The 15,282-nt window shown below is 47.3% G+C and overlaps 1 long non-coding RNA gene across 1 annotated transcript in view; it reads left to right on the top strand.

Annotated features, from left to right (window-relative positions):
• The window catches only part of LOC129514268 (uncharacterized), a 30,067-nt gene extending 16,700 nt beyond the window's left edge, over positions 1-13,367 (top strand). The window contains exon 3 of the long non-coding RNA XR_008665368.1: positions 13,305-13,367. This is a non-coding gene — a long non-coding RNA (uncharacterized LOC129514268). The remainder of the gene's footprint in view (positions 1-13,304) is intronic.
• The last annotated feature ends 1,915 nt before the right edge of the window (positions 13,368-15,282 follow it).

Here is a 15,282-nt window from a genome sequence, read left to right as displayed (position 1 = left end):
ATTGTTTAAGTTGCTAAGTTTGAGAATAAGTTGTTATGCAGTGACAGATCGCGGATATACCAGTGAACGGGTCCCAAGGCTCTCTGGGGGGTGTTCTAGGTCGGCTTCCTCAGTGGGTGTGGTGGAACTCCCTTACTGTCCTCTAAGATGCATTTTCTGTTCTCTCTCCATAAGAGACACCCTGGATTTAAATGGCTGCTTGGCTGCCTGGAAGGTGCATTTTTCAGCTTCTCTTGCAGCTAGTTGTGATTACATGACTACCTTCTGGTTACTGGGCATATGTGGAGGTGGTGAGTGCAACTTTTGAAGAGTGCTGTCACTGTCTTACATCTTCCTTTTTTTTTATAGCTTCCTCCTTCCTGCAGGCTGGAACTGTTCCTAAAGGCTGGAGCTCCAGCAGCCACCTCTGATGATGACTTCATAGGCGTCCCCAACAAGGAGGAGTGCCAAATCAAATCCTGACCACCAGCCCTAGAAGTTTTATTTATTTATTTTTAAAAAGATTTTATTTATTTATTCATGACAGACACAGAGAGAGAGGCAGAGACATAGGCAGAGGGAGAAACAGGTTCCCCCAGGGAGCCTGATCAGGACTCAATCTCAGTACCCTGGGATCACAACCTGAGCCAAAGGCAGATGCTCAAGCACTGAGCCACCCAGGAGCCCCCACTCCTGGAAGTTTTAGATGGGAGAGAAAAAACCCTTTCCCCTTCCTGTGTTACTGTGAGGACTAAATGAGTTAATGATGTACAGTGGTTAGAACACAGAGGCAGGGCCACGAACATAGAAAGTGCCATGCAAGCTTAGACTCTAGAGCTCCCACAGTCCTTGCTTTGATGGAGAGGCCCAAATGATTCCTTGGAAGCTTTCTTCTCATCTAGAAGTTCAATGCTCCTACTGAGGCATTCTCTCTTAGAGACCAACATTCTGCTCTCCTATGCAATCTCTGCTCTGTATGATTAGTCTCAGGAGGCCCATTCCACTCACTCATTCTTTCTAGTTGCTCACTCTACACCCATGAGTTCAGATCCATTGGTCCCTTCGGGCAAGATCTGGTCTTAAATTTCTGGACTTGTCAAAAAGATACCTTCAAAGCATTTGGCTGGATTGACCAGATGAGTGGTAGTGTTGGGATAAGAAAGACCTGGGGGTTGGTCTGGGAGAAGGCTTGAAGAGGAAATGTCAAAATCATAGATCTGGCTGTGTTGAGTTTGTGATCTATTGACCTTTTAAGCCAAACTGTTGAGTAGTGAGGTGGAAATACAAGTCTAGGGAGTTGAGGGTTGAGGTTAAGGATGGGGAAATAAATGTGAGTACAGACCATGCTGGTACTTATATGTATGTCAACTCCGGAAGACCTTCACCTTGCAACTTTGCTGGCAGAGTAGACAATATTGACAAATTCAAGCCCAGGCAGGTACCAGGTCCAAGTTACTTTAATATCATTTTCAAGGAACATCAACTGGACAATGCTTTCACAAATCACAGGCTGTCAGGGAGGGGGTCACATGGGTATTTAAAAAAAACATTTATTTATTTATTTGAGAGAGAGAGAGAGAGAGAGAGAGAGGAGAGGAGAAGAGAGGCAGGGTAGGAGGGGGAGATAATCCCAAGCAGATGCCTTTGCTGAGCACAGAGCCCTACACAGGGCTCAATCTCATGACCCTGAGATCATGACCTGAACCAAAATCAAGAGTTGGATGCTTAACCCACTGAGCCACCCAGGCACCCCCATTAAAAAGGCACATGGCCATTTTAAGATGAATATGAATGGATATTTCTGAAGGACCTCAGGTTTTAAAGTCAGAGAGCTCCAGGCTGGAGGTCTGGCCCCATCACTAATAACCTATTATCTCTGGGGGCACCTGGGTGGCTCAGTGGTTGAGCATCTGCCTTTGGCTCGGGGCATAATCCCAGAGTGCTGGGATCAAGTCCTGCATTGGGCTTCCCACAGAGAGCCTGCTTCTCCCTCTGCCTATGTCTCTGCCTCTCTCTGCGTCTCATGAATAAGTAAATAAAATCTTAAAAAAATATCTATGCTTTCTGGGCAACTCGATTACCTTTGCTGAGACTTAGTTCTGCCACCTATAAAATAAGGACAATAGAGTTGTTGGGATTTTGAGATTTAAAAAAATCAAGCCACAAATGATTCAACTAAGAGAAGAGACTAATGCATCTTACTCAATCCCCTCATCTCCTAGAAGGAAAAATCTATTGCTATTTCTTGCCCATATATGTTTCTTCTATAATTCCTATATAATGTTTTTGGTCAATGTGGTGAATGAAGGCAGGAAGGTGTTGTAATGGTACAAGAGCTTGATCTCCAGTTGGCACCTTAGAAGGCTCCAGTACTTCTAATGCTAAAGAATAAGCTTGAGGTGATTTGGGAGCCACACATTACCCTTCCACCTCACTGCAATAGAAATTTGGGGAGAATGAGAGAGAGATCAATCGACTGGTCCTTTCCCTTAGCACCTAAATGCAGCCATGATTTGTGGCCATGTCACGCACTGAACCATAAATACCAGAGTCTAGCATGAGAGTTTCCAGATATTTATATTTATAGACCAGGTGCCCTGACTGGTGAAAGGGAGTATGGAAGCCGGAGGGTGGCAGCGTCCTGAGCAGGCGCTCAGAAATCCCAGCTCAGGTGTGTAGAGGAGGGCCTAGTGTCCCCCACCTGGAACCGCCCCAGCTCAGGCCCATGCTCCTGCTGATGTGCCCCCAGGAGCTCAGCCCAGCGCTTGTTGGGGGTGTTTGTAAGCTCTTTAACATGTCCTGTAGTCAGTTTTAAAGGGTCTCGTCGTCCTGAAAGCTCTCTAAGCAACAATCGTCTCTCTCCTCCTCCTTGGCTTCCTTTTTTTTTTTTTTTCATCTCTGGATTTGTTTCAAGCATGATTGGAAACCTGCTGTTGTGAGTTTGCATGGAGGAGGTGGAGGCTTCCCATGTCCTTCTGCTTGTTACTTGCAGGAAGGGAAACATCAAAAGGCCCCGCGCCCACTCCCCACGTGGCCCAGATCTTCCTGTATAATGTGGAGAGGAAACTGGGGCCTTTGTGCTTCCCTCGCTCAGATCATATCAATTCAGTTTTCCCCTTCACTTAATTTGTAGTTGGAGTCGTCCTGGCAGGCATGCAGAGGTGGGTGAGGAGGAAGGTCAGGACGGGAGAGGAAGCCGGCTGGATGCAGGCTGGTGAAGACGCCCCAGGATTTGGAAACGAGGGGGAGGGAATGGCCAACATAACCAGGGTAAATCTCTGGTCAAAAGATGGCAATAGGACTGCGGCACTAACCTGGATGCTCCCAGCCCCCTTGGGCCCCCCCGGACCTCCCCAGGACTTGGCCGCTTTCTGTTTTGAATCCATAAAACAAGGCGCTGGTAAGCTGATGAGCCTTAGAAACCTCTCCAGACATTAGTTTGTGATTCCACATCCAGTTCTGTCTCTTAACATCTGGCCTTGTCCGTATCACTTCATCTCCAGAACTCTGTTCCCTCCTCTCTACAGTGGAGCTGTGAGGGGATGCGATAAGGGAATTATCACAAAAGGGCTTGGCAGGTGCCTGAAGCCTGAGAGGGGCCCAATAAATGCTACTCACATATACACCCCTTCTCTACACCTCCCGTGTATGCATGGGGGTACCTAGGGGACTCGTAATTTTTTAAAAAGATTTTATTTATTTATTCATGAGAGACACACAGAGGCAGAGACACAGGTGGAGGGAGAAGCAGGCTCCCTATGGGGAGCCTGATGCGGGACTCGATCCCAGGACCCCGGGATCACGACCTGAGCTGAAGGCAGATGCTCAAACACTGAGCAACCCAGCTGCCCTGGGACTCATAATTTGACATATTTATTCTAGTAAATATTTTATATTTTGTGAGCCAGGTATGGTCCTGCCGCATATCTTTCCCCCAACTATTTAAAAATGTAAAACCATTCTCAGTTCCCAGGCTGTACAAGAATACGTAGTGGACTGGAGTTGGCCTATGGACCATTGTTTGCCAGCCATTCTACTCTTGAAATCCATGGTTTGTATCCAAATCCTAGCTGTGTGACATTGGGCAAGTCATTTAATCCCTCTGATTATCATTTTCTTTAGCTACCAAGTGGGGCTTGTAACTACCCTGTCCACAGTGGCACTATGGGAATTATGCACACAGATACAACATTTAGCAGAAAACATCTGGGATACAGTTAGCACCTAGTGATTATATTTAATGTTATTAGTCAGCAGCTGGGAATTTGGAGCTGGATTCAAGAGTTCAGCTGGGGATAGAGTTTCATTTTTCTTGCCACAGGATCAAGGGAAAAGGAGTCTTTGAAAATAGGGTGCAGGGTATCTCTGGACCAAAGACTGACTGATTGATGCATTCATTGCTTCATTCACTTACTCGCAAACATTTACTGAGAGCCTACAGCATGCCAGGCACTGTATAAAAATTGGGGATACAGCAGAGTACAAAGCAGACCAAATCCCTGCCCACAAGGAGTTCACACTCTAGTGGGGGGAGATGGATGATACACATCTAAATACACTTCAGAAAGTGATAAGGGCTATCAGAAAAAAATAAAGCAGAAGAGAGAGGGTTAGGAAGTGCTGCATGGGGATGATTATTTGTTTGTGCTGAGGTCAGAGAAGGCCTCAGTGGGAAGGTGTTACAGGAGCAGAGATTGGAATGAAGACAGGGAATCGACCACATGGATGTTGGAGAAAGAGAATCCCAGGCACAAGGAGTAGCATGTGCAAAGGTCCTGTGGCTGGAACATACTTGGTCTGTTGCAGGAACACTGAGGAAGCCAGAATCCTAGGAAGGACAGTGAGGCCAGAGCTAAGTGTTCCAGAAGGAGATGGCAAACAGATGTCAGTGAAGGAGGGAGGCTAGGGAAGGGTGCAGACCATGCATGTCAGGTCTCACAGGCTGTTGTGAGCTCTTTCACGTACAGGGATGCTGGGGGTGCAGCCAGCTTCTCTGCTCCTTCCCTTTGCAGATACTCTTTTTTTCATTTAACTCACACCCATGTAGCACTCACTCTATCATAGTTACACACCATCATCTAGTTGTCTAATGGTTCAAAATCAAGCGTGGGAGGGGGAGACAGCTATTCAATAAAGATACAAAAATAAGACCATTGCCCAAGTTATAAGGAAAATTGAGTCTGGAAACCAGGGAAGACTGCTCTGAGGAAGGAACAGTGGAGGGGAGAGTGGGCATCTGGTGGGTGGCAGTAGGGTCCCTTCCCGGGGCTCGGAGAAGGCTGGTGTGGCTGGGAGGTGGCGAGCAATGGGGACCGTGGCCGGTGCATGAAGTTGGAGCAGGGACATCTGCTGGGTCTTCCGAAGCCTTAGGGGCCCGGTAGGGACCCTCATTTCTCCTGAGAGCAAGGAAGCCTCTCAAGTGAGCAAAGCAGAGAATGACATGATCAAATATGCAGCTGGACAAGGTCACTTTGGCTGTCGCCATGGAAGGGAAATCGGACTGGATTTGGGGTCACCTATTAAGAGGTTATGACAGTTATCAAGCTGAATACTTATAGTTTGATAAGACTGGAGACAGAGGGGACAGAGGGAAGGACCCTGTAAATGTTTTGCAGGTAGTATTGGGAGGACTCAGGGGAAGATTAGTCTTTAGGTGTAGACAGAAGGCACCAAAATGGCTTTGAGGCTTGGGTTCGTGTCCCCAGATGAAGGGTGGGCAGGCTGCTGGCTGGAGGGAGGAAGCCTTGACTCGTCTCACTTCTGTGATCCACCCGTATGGGCTCCTTGAAGGTAAGGACCATAGTTAGTTCCCTCCCGAGCACCTGGCTCCCAACCTGGTTACAACAGGTGCTAGGTCAGGGTGACATCAAGGTCCCTTCAAGCCAGGCTTCCTCCAGGGAGTTAGGATAGAACCTGGAAACACACCAAACTGGCCTAAGTGGAGTGACATTGAAGTTCAGTTTGGAAGTGAACTGAATAGGACTAAAAAATCTGTGCAGGGGGCACCTGGGTGGCTCAGTTTGTTGAGTGTCTGCCTTCAGCTCAGATCAGGATCCCAGGGTTCTGGGATTGAGCCCCACATTGGGCTCCCTGCTGAGCAGGGAGCCTGCTTCTCCTCTACCCCTGCTCATGTTCTCTCTCTCTCTCTCTCTTTCAAATAAACAAATAAAATCTTTAAAAAAAAAAAAAGTCTGTGGGGTTTTGACAATCAACTAGGAAAGTGGCCCCTGATCTTACCTGGCAATTTCTCAAGGTGACTTTGGACTGCCTCAGTTTCCTTCCACTTTGGCCCCTTTTCCTCAACCTCTCTTCTCTGCCTTCCTCTCCATTCCCAATATAGCCTATTTCTGGAGGCCACACTGGAGGGGACACTCTAAGCTCCTCCCTACCTCGGGGCCTCTGCACAGTCGGCGCCTGCTCTATTGGGAGTGCCTCTCCTGTCTGCCCCATCTCATCTCCATGAGTCTTTCTCATCTTGTTGTGCCACCTGTCACTTGCTCAGGTCATCTTCTCAGATCCCCTAAGCTCTTCATTCCCGGAGCATCCTGTACTTTCCCCAGGTGGCCCTGCTCAGAGCTGTCATTAGTTACTGTCCTTGTCCTTTTATATCCCTCTGGGTGATCTGTGACCCCTGGTGCCTAGGGCTGTGCTGGCCAGGTGCTGAATGAATAGATGGATGAATGGACGGATGCCAAGGCTTATGCAGTCTCAGGTTTGGGTGAGCCAACAGCAAGCTCATATTGTCCAATAGTGTTTTAGAAAGAAGGATTTTTGTTTTCCATCTTCTGGGCATATCTGCATTTTATGAGCCGAAATAAACCTTAGGCTAAAGGAATGCACCTCTTGTGATGGAGAAAATATTTTAAAAATATTAAATGCCTGTGGTTTTCATCCAAGTCCTCTATAAATCACATTGTCCACAACCATTCCACCACACTTGCTCCAGTGAAGGGTGAATGCCACCTTGGGAAGGAGTGTGCTAGAAGGTAGGAGAAGTCCCTGTGGATGAGAAGAGGAAGTGGAAAGCCCTTTCCTGGCAGGGGAGCTGTGAGAGGAAAATGCAAGGTAGGGACAGGTAGGGGGCAGGCCAAGTGCTGCTGGAGTTCTGACTGCCGCCCTCAGCAGGAAATGCTGGGGTCACATTCTCCACATAAGCAGCACCCTGAATGTCCAGGTGGGATAGATCGCCGGGAGGCTCTGGTCCTACGGGCAGAACTGACTCCAGCAGGTGCGAGTGAGGACTCAGAGGGCACAGTAGGGTAAGAGGTCCCTTCCCTCCAGTCATAAACATGAGGACCAGATAAGATGATTTGAACTGAGAGGAGATGCTTCAAACTATGTCTTTAATGAGCAAGCTGACACTATCCATCCCTGAACCTCCTGCCTAACACATGCAACCAGTGGCAAGAGGTTGGGGGGAGCTGATAAGACCAAGAGCCTTAAAGAAAACAGTGGCATTGTCTCTGTACATCTGAGTGGTAGTTGGATTGAAGTCATGACACCAACTTCCCTCCACACTCTGTAGTGTAGCACCTGGGGATTAGGCAACTTGATATTATTAATATTGTCTGCCCTTTGGTGCCATCGCAGCCGCCCTACCATCTGGAGCGTGCTTTCTCCTCCAGGTTGACCTCCTCTGCATCCTCTTCCATCTCTTTTGTAACGAAGAAGCACAACGTTGAAAGATTACCGTAGTCCAGTAGCAAACAGGAAGTGGGGATCATGGGGCTGAGACTCAGCTCCCTGGCTCCCAGACTCTTTTATCTGAGACTCTGATGGACAGGAATCAGCAGTGACCACGGATGCGTGTGCTTGCATCGCTCCCTGCTCCCCATGTGCAGGATGGGTTGTCTCCATCTCACCTGTCCACACACAGACGCTGGGGCCTCGGATGCATTAGCCAGCACCCCCCGCCCCACCACAGGTTCTGTACCCTCGGACTCCTTAACCGAGCACACTTAACCCTTATTCTCCTGTGTGGCCACTCTCGCCCACAGATCCCATGCTAACCCAACGGTTTTTCAGTTCCTGGCTCATCCCCCAGCCCATTGCAATTACCCTCTACTCCTCCTAGGAGTTAAATATTCCTGTCATGACTTGACCCTTTTGAAAATGTCTGATCGTTGTATCATAAAACAATGGCAAGGCAGTTTAATTGAATCCTTTTTTTTTTTTAAAGTGCATACTGACATCTGATGCAGAATAATAATGCTTGGCACTCACAGAGAACTTTTCATCTTCAAAGTGCTTTGTTACCATTAAAGGCCACGTGTGCCGAAGACGGATTCGCTTTCCTCTGTGTCACACCGGATCGCATCAGATTGAATTTGGTGGGGATACAGAGCAGGGGACTCTGTTGGAGTGCTGAGTGGTGCTTGAAAACAGCCTGAAAATAAGTGCTCGAAAGCTCAGGATAATTGTCATTTTCATTCTCATTCCCCACAACCGTGTCCCCGTCGTGCCTTCTTATTTCTGTTTGGGGCAGCGGCACAAGCTGGGTTATGCTGCAATAACAAGCAATCCCCTGACCTCAGAGGCTTAAGCTGGAAGAAGTTGGTGTCCGACGCATGCTACATATCCAGTGGGTCCCCTGGGGCTCTGCTCCATATCTCCTCTGCACAAGGGACCCAGGGTACATAAGTGGCCACCATGATGATGACAAATGTCATTCGAAGGGAAAGAGAGAGTGTGGGCAATCACACACTGACTGGCTCTTAACGCTTCCACCTGAAATGCTCACATGTCACTCCTGCTCATAAGACATTGGCCAACGGGTCGCATTGCTCCGTCTAACACAAGCTGGGAACTTATCACAACCTCCTAAATCTCTCTGTTGAACCTGATCACGTTACTTCTCCTCCATGTCTGCTGTCACCTCCCCCAGCAGCTTCTCTCCTTCCCTAGACTTCTCCAGAAGCCCCACCTGATTTCCCTAATTTCTCTTGGGCTTCTTTCCCCTAATCTGCTCTCCATACTCCAGAGCAAGGTTTTCAACATGCAAATCTGATGTCATTACCCTCACCTCAAGTTAAAACACTTCATAGCCTTTCCGTTGATCTCCATCACAGTTGGGCCCTGATGTACCCCGCTAACCTCATCTCGGGCCATTGCTCCCCATCACTGTCCTTTGGAGTCCTTGAACTGCAGGCTCTTTGCATTGACATTGTCTTCACTTAGAATCCTCTTGCCCCCAAATCCCTCCCCCCAGGTAGCTCCCAGCCAGGCATGCTTTCTCCAGAGAAGTCTCTCAGGTAACCTTTGGAGAGTCCACCATGAGCCTCCCCTGTGTATTACTCCCTGCAATCACAACTGTGTTTGCGTGGATGGCTCAGGGACTCTAAGCTCCACAGGGCACAGGCCTTATATTATTTCTCTTCAGCTATATATTGTCTCAGCCTAATTGCATAGTGCTTGGCACTCCTTAAATATTAATGGATTCAACGATTGAATGAATGAATTTCAAGTTCTCCCATTTCTATTTGCCAAAATATCCACCTTTAAAACAATATTTTATTTATTTGTTCATGAGGCACACAGAGAGAGGGGCAGAGACACAGGCAGAGGGAGAAACAGGCTCCCTGTGGGGAGACCGATGTGGGACTCGATCCCAATCATGACCTGAGCCAAAGGCAGACATTCAACCACTAAGTCACCCAGGTCTCCCCCAAATATCCACCTTATCTGAGGGTTCAGGTCAAAGGCAAAGCCCTTTGAGTGTACCTTCCTTGTCGTATTTATCACATTTCCTTGTTCTACAATCATTGTGAATTTGTCTTTCCTTCCCCCATGGGGTCTAGTAGCTTCAGAGCTTTGCCTATTACTGACAATTAGTGTGTGGCTGTTAAATTGACCCAAGGTAGCTAAACTCACCCTTTCTGGTTTTGAGGCAGAATGAAGTCTACATGGCATCTCCGTTATACTCTGCCCAGGGGTGTGGCTCTGCCCATCTCCCTGACCCCATCCTCTTCCCCTCCTCTTCACCCCATCCATGCCCTCTAACCACAGCAGCCTTTTGGCTCTTCCTCAAGCAATGCAAGCTTATTCCAACTGCAGGCCCTTTGCACTCCCTGTTGCTCCTCCCAGAGCACTCTAACCCTGGGTCTTCGCAGGATTGTGTCCCTCACTCAATTCAGGTAATTGCTTAACTCTCACCTCTCCAGAAAGCTCTTCCCCATCAAAAATGGCATAACCTCTTTTCTCTCTACTTAAAATTGTTCTCCGCTTTTTAAATTGTTTAGTATAGCTTTCATAAAGGCATGCCCTATATTTATTTGTTCATTTTCTGGTCCTTCACTTCAGTGTGGGGAGGAGTCCATGAGGGGAGGAGTCATCTGCCTTGCTTGTCACAATATCTTCAGTCCCTTCAGCCTCTAGAATGATGCCTGGCACAGAAGGGGTCAATGAACCCCTGTGAAGGAAGGATTTTTAATGATACTGATTCCCTGGCTAGTTTTGTCACATGGGGACATAATTAAGAGATTTAACTTGATTGATATTTTAGCTGCAGGGTAACAGGTATTTTCTAGGTGTTCCTGTAAGAATAGGAGGAATCGTCTTGCAACTTTCAGTCTGTTTTTCTTTCCATTTCTGCCTGTCTTTCTGACTCTGTCTCTCACTTTCTCAACCAATCAAAGTCACATACACATATACACATACATCTACTCAGAACAACTTTATTAGATCATTAGTTGAGGTGATGGAAAGTTGACGTTCTTTGATTTTGTTCTTCATGTGTTGTAGATTTCAAATAAATTAAGTTAGTCCCAAGAAAACAAAGTATGAATTTTGCAATTTTCTGAGAATTATTGGAACCAGGTCTTCAACACGAGATACGAGTCTATAAATATTCTCAATGCTTAAAGCAGTAATTACATTTCTGTGCTGATTCGCACGTAAATGTTTTCATATTTCTGCCACATGCATGTTGAGTGTACATAGTTTTCTTTTTTTCTTTCTTTTTCTTCTTCTTTTTTTTTTTAAAGAAAAGCACATAAAATACAAATCTTTCTACTTCAAAGTGGCGGGAGAGGAGTTAGAGTTCTAAATATTCTCTGATTTGGAATGGTGTTCCACTAGCATGAAACCAACATTTCATCAAAGTGGCTTGCTTCAATCAGGGTTGTACCGGTGAGATATAAATTATAAATCATATCTTCTGTTTTACATGAGAAATGGGAGCTCTGAGGTGGATCGTGCTTGAACAGATGGACTCGAGGTGGTTTCATGTCTTCTGCTGCTTATGTTTTGCTTCTAATGTCATTTTCAAAGATTCCATCATTAACTTCAGAGGCACTCAGGCAAGGTTCTTTCAACAACTAAATATGGGTTTTGGCAAAGGTTCCAGCAGCCCAACAAGGCAGGGTGGCCTGGGGTGGCTGGGGAGGCACAAATGGACCAGAGGAGTGGGCATGGAGAAGAGGACCGAGCAGGGGACAAGGAAGGGGCATCCCCCGATGCCCTCTCAGTTCCACTCTCTTAGCTAGAGAATGCCAGGGAAGGAATATAGGACTGACTTTCAGGTCCAACTTCATCTGCAGCCCATTGTTAATTGTGGGCCTCAGCTTCCCAGCTAATCGGTACCTAACATACGAGGTTGGACCAGGTGGGCTGATAGGCCACTGCATGGTTTGTTATTTGCTGGAATTCTGTTCCATAAGAAGTTTCTGAGAGTTAGGGTGACCAATAGCAGGGTGGGTGGCTCAGCACCATGGAAGTTTATTTTGTCACTGTTCTGGAGGCTAGAGGTCCAAACTGAAAGTGTCAGTAAGATCATGTTTGCCCTGATGGCTTTAGGAGACTCCTTCTTTTCCTCTTCCATCTTCTGGTGGTCCTGGTTGTTCCCTGGCTCATGGCCACATCACACCAACCTCCATCTCTGTCTCTACATGGCCTTCTGCTCTGTGTGTGTCTCTCTGTGTCCTCTCCTCTTCTTATGAGGACACCAGTCATGGGATTTAGGGGGCATCCTTAATCTTGAGGTCCTTAACCAATGACACCTTTGGAGCCCCTGTTTCCAAATAAGGTCACCTTTCTGACATTGTGAGGGACATGAATTTGGGGGGAACACTATCCAACCCATGGCGCCCCCGTATGCCTCTGTTGCCCTGGATTTCTTGTCATCTCCCTTGGACTCTACGAAGCTCCCCTGGATCCAGCAACTGAAGTGTTAATTCATGGCACGGCAGGTCACCTAGGGACCCTGCTCCAGGCCTCCGGGCAGGACTACAGGATCCTAGGGGCTCTGGCTACAGCATGCTGCTGCCATAAGCAGCACAGACAGCACAAGGGGGAGAGCTGGGATGAGCACATTGAGGACCAAAGAGACTTCAGACGTAGACAAAGGGAAGACGGTGATTGGGGGGCATATTTTGGGAAGACTGAACCCCAGTGGTGTGGTGTGTACATGTGCGTACATGAGCGTGTGTACACCTGTAGCCAGAGGGGGCGTGTGCTGAGAGTAGCCTCTGCTTGGCCAAACGGATGCCTTTGCCATGTAGCTGGGCAAAGAGTGCTTTCCTACACCTACACATTTACCCATGTTGTTTCTCTGCCTGGAATGTTCTTCTACTCCCTCTTAAGCTATATTCTCATCCTTCAAGGCTTTCTGGGATTTTGTTCAGGCCTGTTGTGCTACTCTATTCCCCATCCTTCCTCTGCTCTGAACTGCAGGAGAGGAAGAGAGAGCCAGAGAGCCAGAGACCTGCAGGCTACATCTCCTCAGGTCCTGATCAACTGGTGTCCAGCTGGATTCACCAACGGGAGTCACTGCACAGCATGGAGGGCAGGATGGAGGCGGAAGCCAGGATATTTCTCCCCTTCCTCCCCAACTACTGGTGGAACCTCACAATCCCATATTTGGCTTCTTGTTTTCTCCATCATTGGTAACCAGTTCCCTGTATTAAATTCCTTCTGTTTTAAGTACTCAGACTATTTGGCTGAAATGCCTTTGTGGCAACACCAAAATATGCTACATAACCATTTTTTTTATTTACCTCTCTGCCTCCCCAACAAGACAGGGAACTCATAGAGGTAGGACCTGTGTATTACTGTTTTTTGGTACCCACCCCCCATCAGAACCTTTCTTTCCCACTCCAACCTGTCCAGGACCCCTTGCATAGAAGGTTCATGGTAAATGTCTGTTAATTGAATGAATAAATGACAAGAAAAAAATCAGCTTTCCAAGGGCTTGTAATTGGCAAGTAGACATTATCTTCCATTTTCTTGACACAACTCACAGGAGTCTATTCTTTGCCTACATACACAATGTATAATCATACAGCTATCTGCACGTTTATTTGATTGACATCTGTCTCTTCATCTTCAAGGAACAGAACTTGGAGCAGTTTGTTTAGCTCACCACATTGTCCTGGCACGGTGCCTAGCTGATAGTAAGTACTCATGACATCTCTGTTAAATGAACGGTGGGTGGCCCAGCTAGGCCTTCAAAATTTCTAATTGCTTTTAACTTAAAAGAGAAAACTTAGCTCCACCTACTTGGGAAAAAAAGGAAAATATGTTAGCAGATGAAATTGAAAGACAAAGGAAGTATAGAAGAATTTTGTCAGCATTACCAAATAGTATTTCCTTTTGCTCTCATGGACCATGATAGTCCCTATGCAGTTTGGTTTTAGAGATCTCTGTTAAGCAGAACAGAATGAAGACTGTGTTTCCTCCTGATGCTGCAGAGACATGGACCAGGCCTCTCTTCTCTACCCTTCCACAGTTTCCTGGGTGGCCCTCCGCCGAGCCAGTGCTGATCAGAGCCTAGTGTTTGGTGGGTTTACACACCTGAGTCTCTCACTAGCTTGGAACCTCCCAGAGGGCAGGAGCTGTGTTGGGGTGGTCACTAGTGCCAACCACAAACATTCCAATTCTTTCCTCCTTCCAGAGCACAGTAGGATTGCATTTCCTGGCTGTCTGTAAAGTCAATCATGGGCAATGATACGTGAGTAGAAGTGACATATGTCGCCTCCAGGAGGAAGCCTAAAGAGCGAGGAGCATGATTCACCAGGTTCCACCAGGTTCCGTTCCCACTGCAACAGGAATGTGGAAGCACCTGCCCCGCCTGTGTCTCCGGGACTTGGAGACGCAGCGCCCCCTCCTGACCGGTGACGGACATGCAGCATGAATGAGAGGTCGACTCACTACTTCCTGTAGGTTTCTGACATTGTAAGCTTGCCTGTTTCTGCAGCGCGATCCAGCCTCTCCTGCCTGGTAGCCAAGTCTTGTTCACTTGGTTGGCTACTGAATCCAGAATGGTGCCTGCCTTCTATCTTGTGGGCTCTTAAAAAAAAAAGGATGAATACTTGACAGCTGAGATAAAAGAGGCAGAAGAATCAGAGGTGTGGATAGTATTTTTGTTTCCTTAATTCTCCTTTCTCATGGCTCAAAGTGCTAATTTATCTGCTGCCCACTGCCCTATCCATTCATACATTCTTCCAGTTAGTTGGCCCATCTGTAGATATTGGGAGTAGTCACAGGGCACCAGCTCCTGGGTTAGGTACAGGGTGGATACGACATGATCTGTTCTCTTAAGAAACTCACAGGTGCCTCGGGAGACAGACCCAATGTGAGTGCTGTCACTCCCATGTCCAGGGTCCTGGGAGGGAACCCAGAGGCACCTGAATGAACATACATGCATTGAACATAAACATACATTTTGCTCAAGTCCTTGGTGCTTTCATTTCCTAGTCCTCCAAAGTCCCTTACATTGCTTCCCCATCCTTGGCCAGCACTATAGCTCTTGGAGGGAGGAAAGCCCAGCTCATCATCCCCATTTGCGAGATGAGGGAACAAGCACTGGGGGAGTGAGACACTCAGCTAGATTCAGTGCCAGAGCCGGCATGAAAACTCTGTGGTCAGAGTTTCTAAAGTCAGAGGAGGCTGACCCTCTCATTGGGAGGCCAAGAAAACAGTCTGATGCAGACCAGGGACTTTATCAATGTCATCTGGTGAATCAGTGTCAAAATCAAGACTAGAATCCCATTCTCTCTGTCTGAAAAGTTCCAGAGATGTCTTCATCCAAATCACGTTTTTTTTTTTTTAAACAAAAACAAAACAAAGCAAAACAAAACAAAACAAAAACAGTTTCGAACTGACTAACAAAAAGCTCCTTGTGTTGATTATTTTTGCTTCAAATCAAAACCAGTTAAATCCAAGAGTCAGAACCACCAGGCAGAAAATGTCTTCTCAAGATACTCTGAGATCCTCCTTGGTCTGACATGAGCGGAAAACCCAGACCTGAGCTCTGGGCCACATGCCGAGTGGACATCTTGCAGCCCTGCAGGCCGGTTGCACACGATC

Source organism: Nyctereutes procyonoides, unplaced genomic scaffold (genome assembly GCF_905146905.1).
Source record: "Nyctereutes procyonoides isolate TBG_1078 unplaced genomic scaffold, NYPRO_anot_genome, whole genome shotgun sequence".
NCBI classification, from domain to species: domain Eukaryota; kingdom Metazoa; phylum Chordata; class Mammalia; order Carnivora; family Canidae; genus Nyctereutes; species Nyctereutes procyonoides.
Note: the sequence above shows the minus strand (reverse complement) of the source record. Positions and strands in the feature narration are given on the sequence as shown.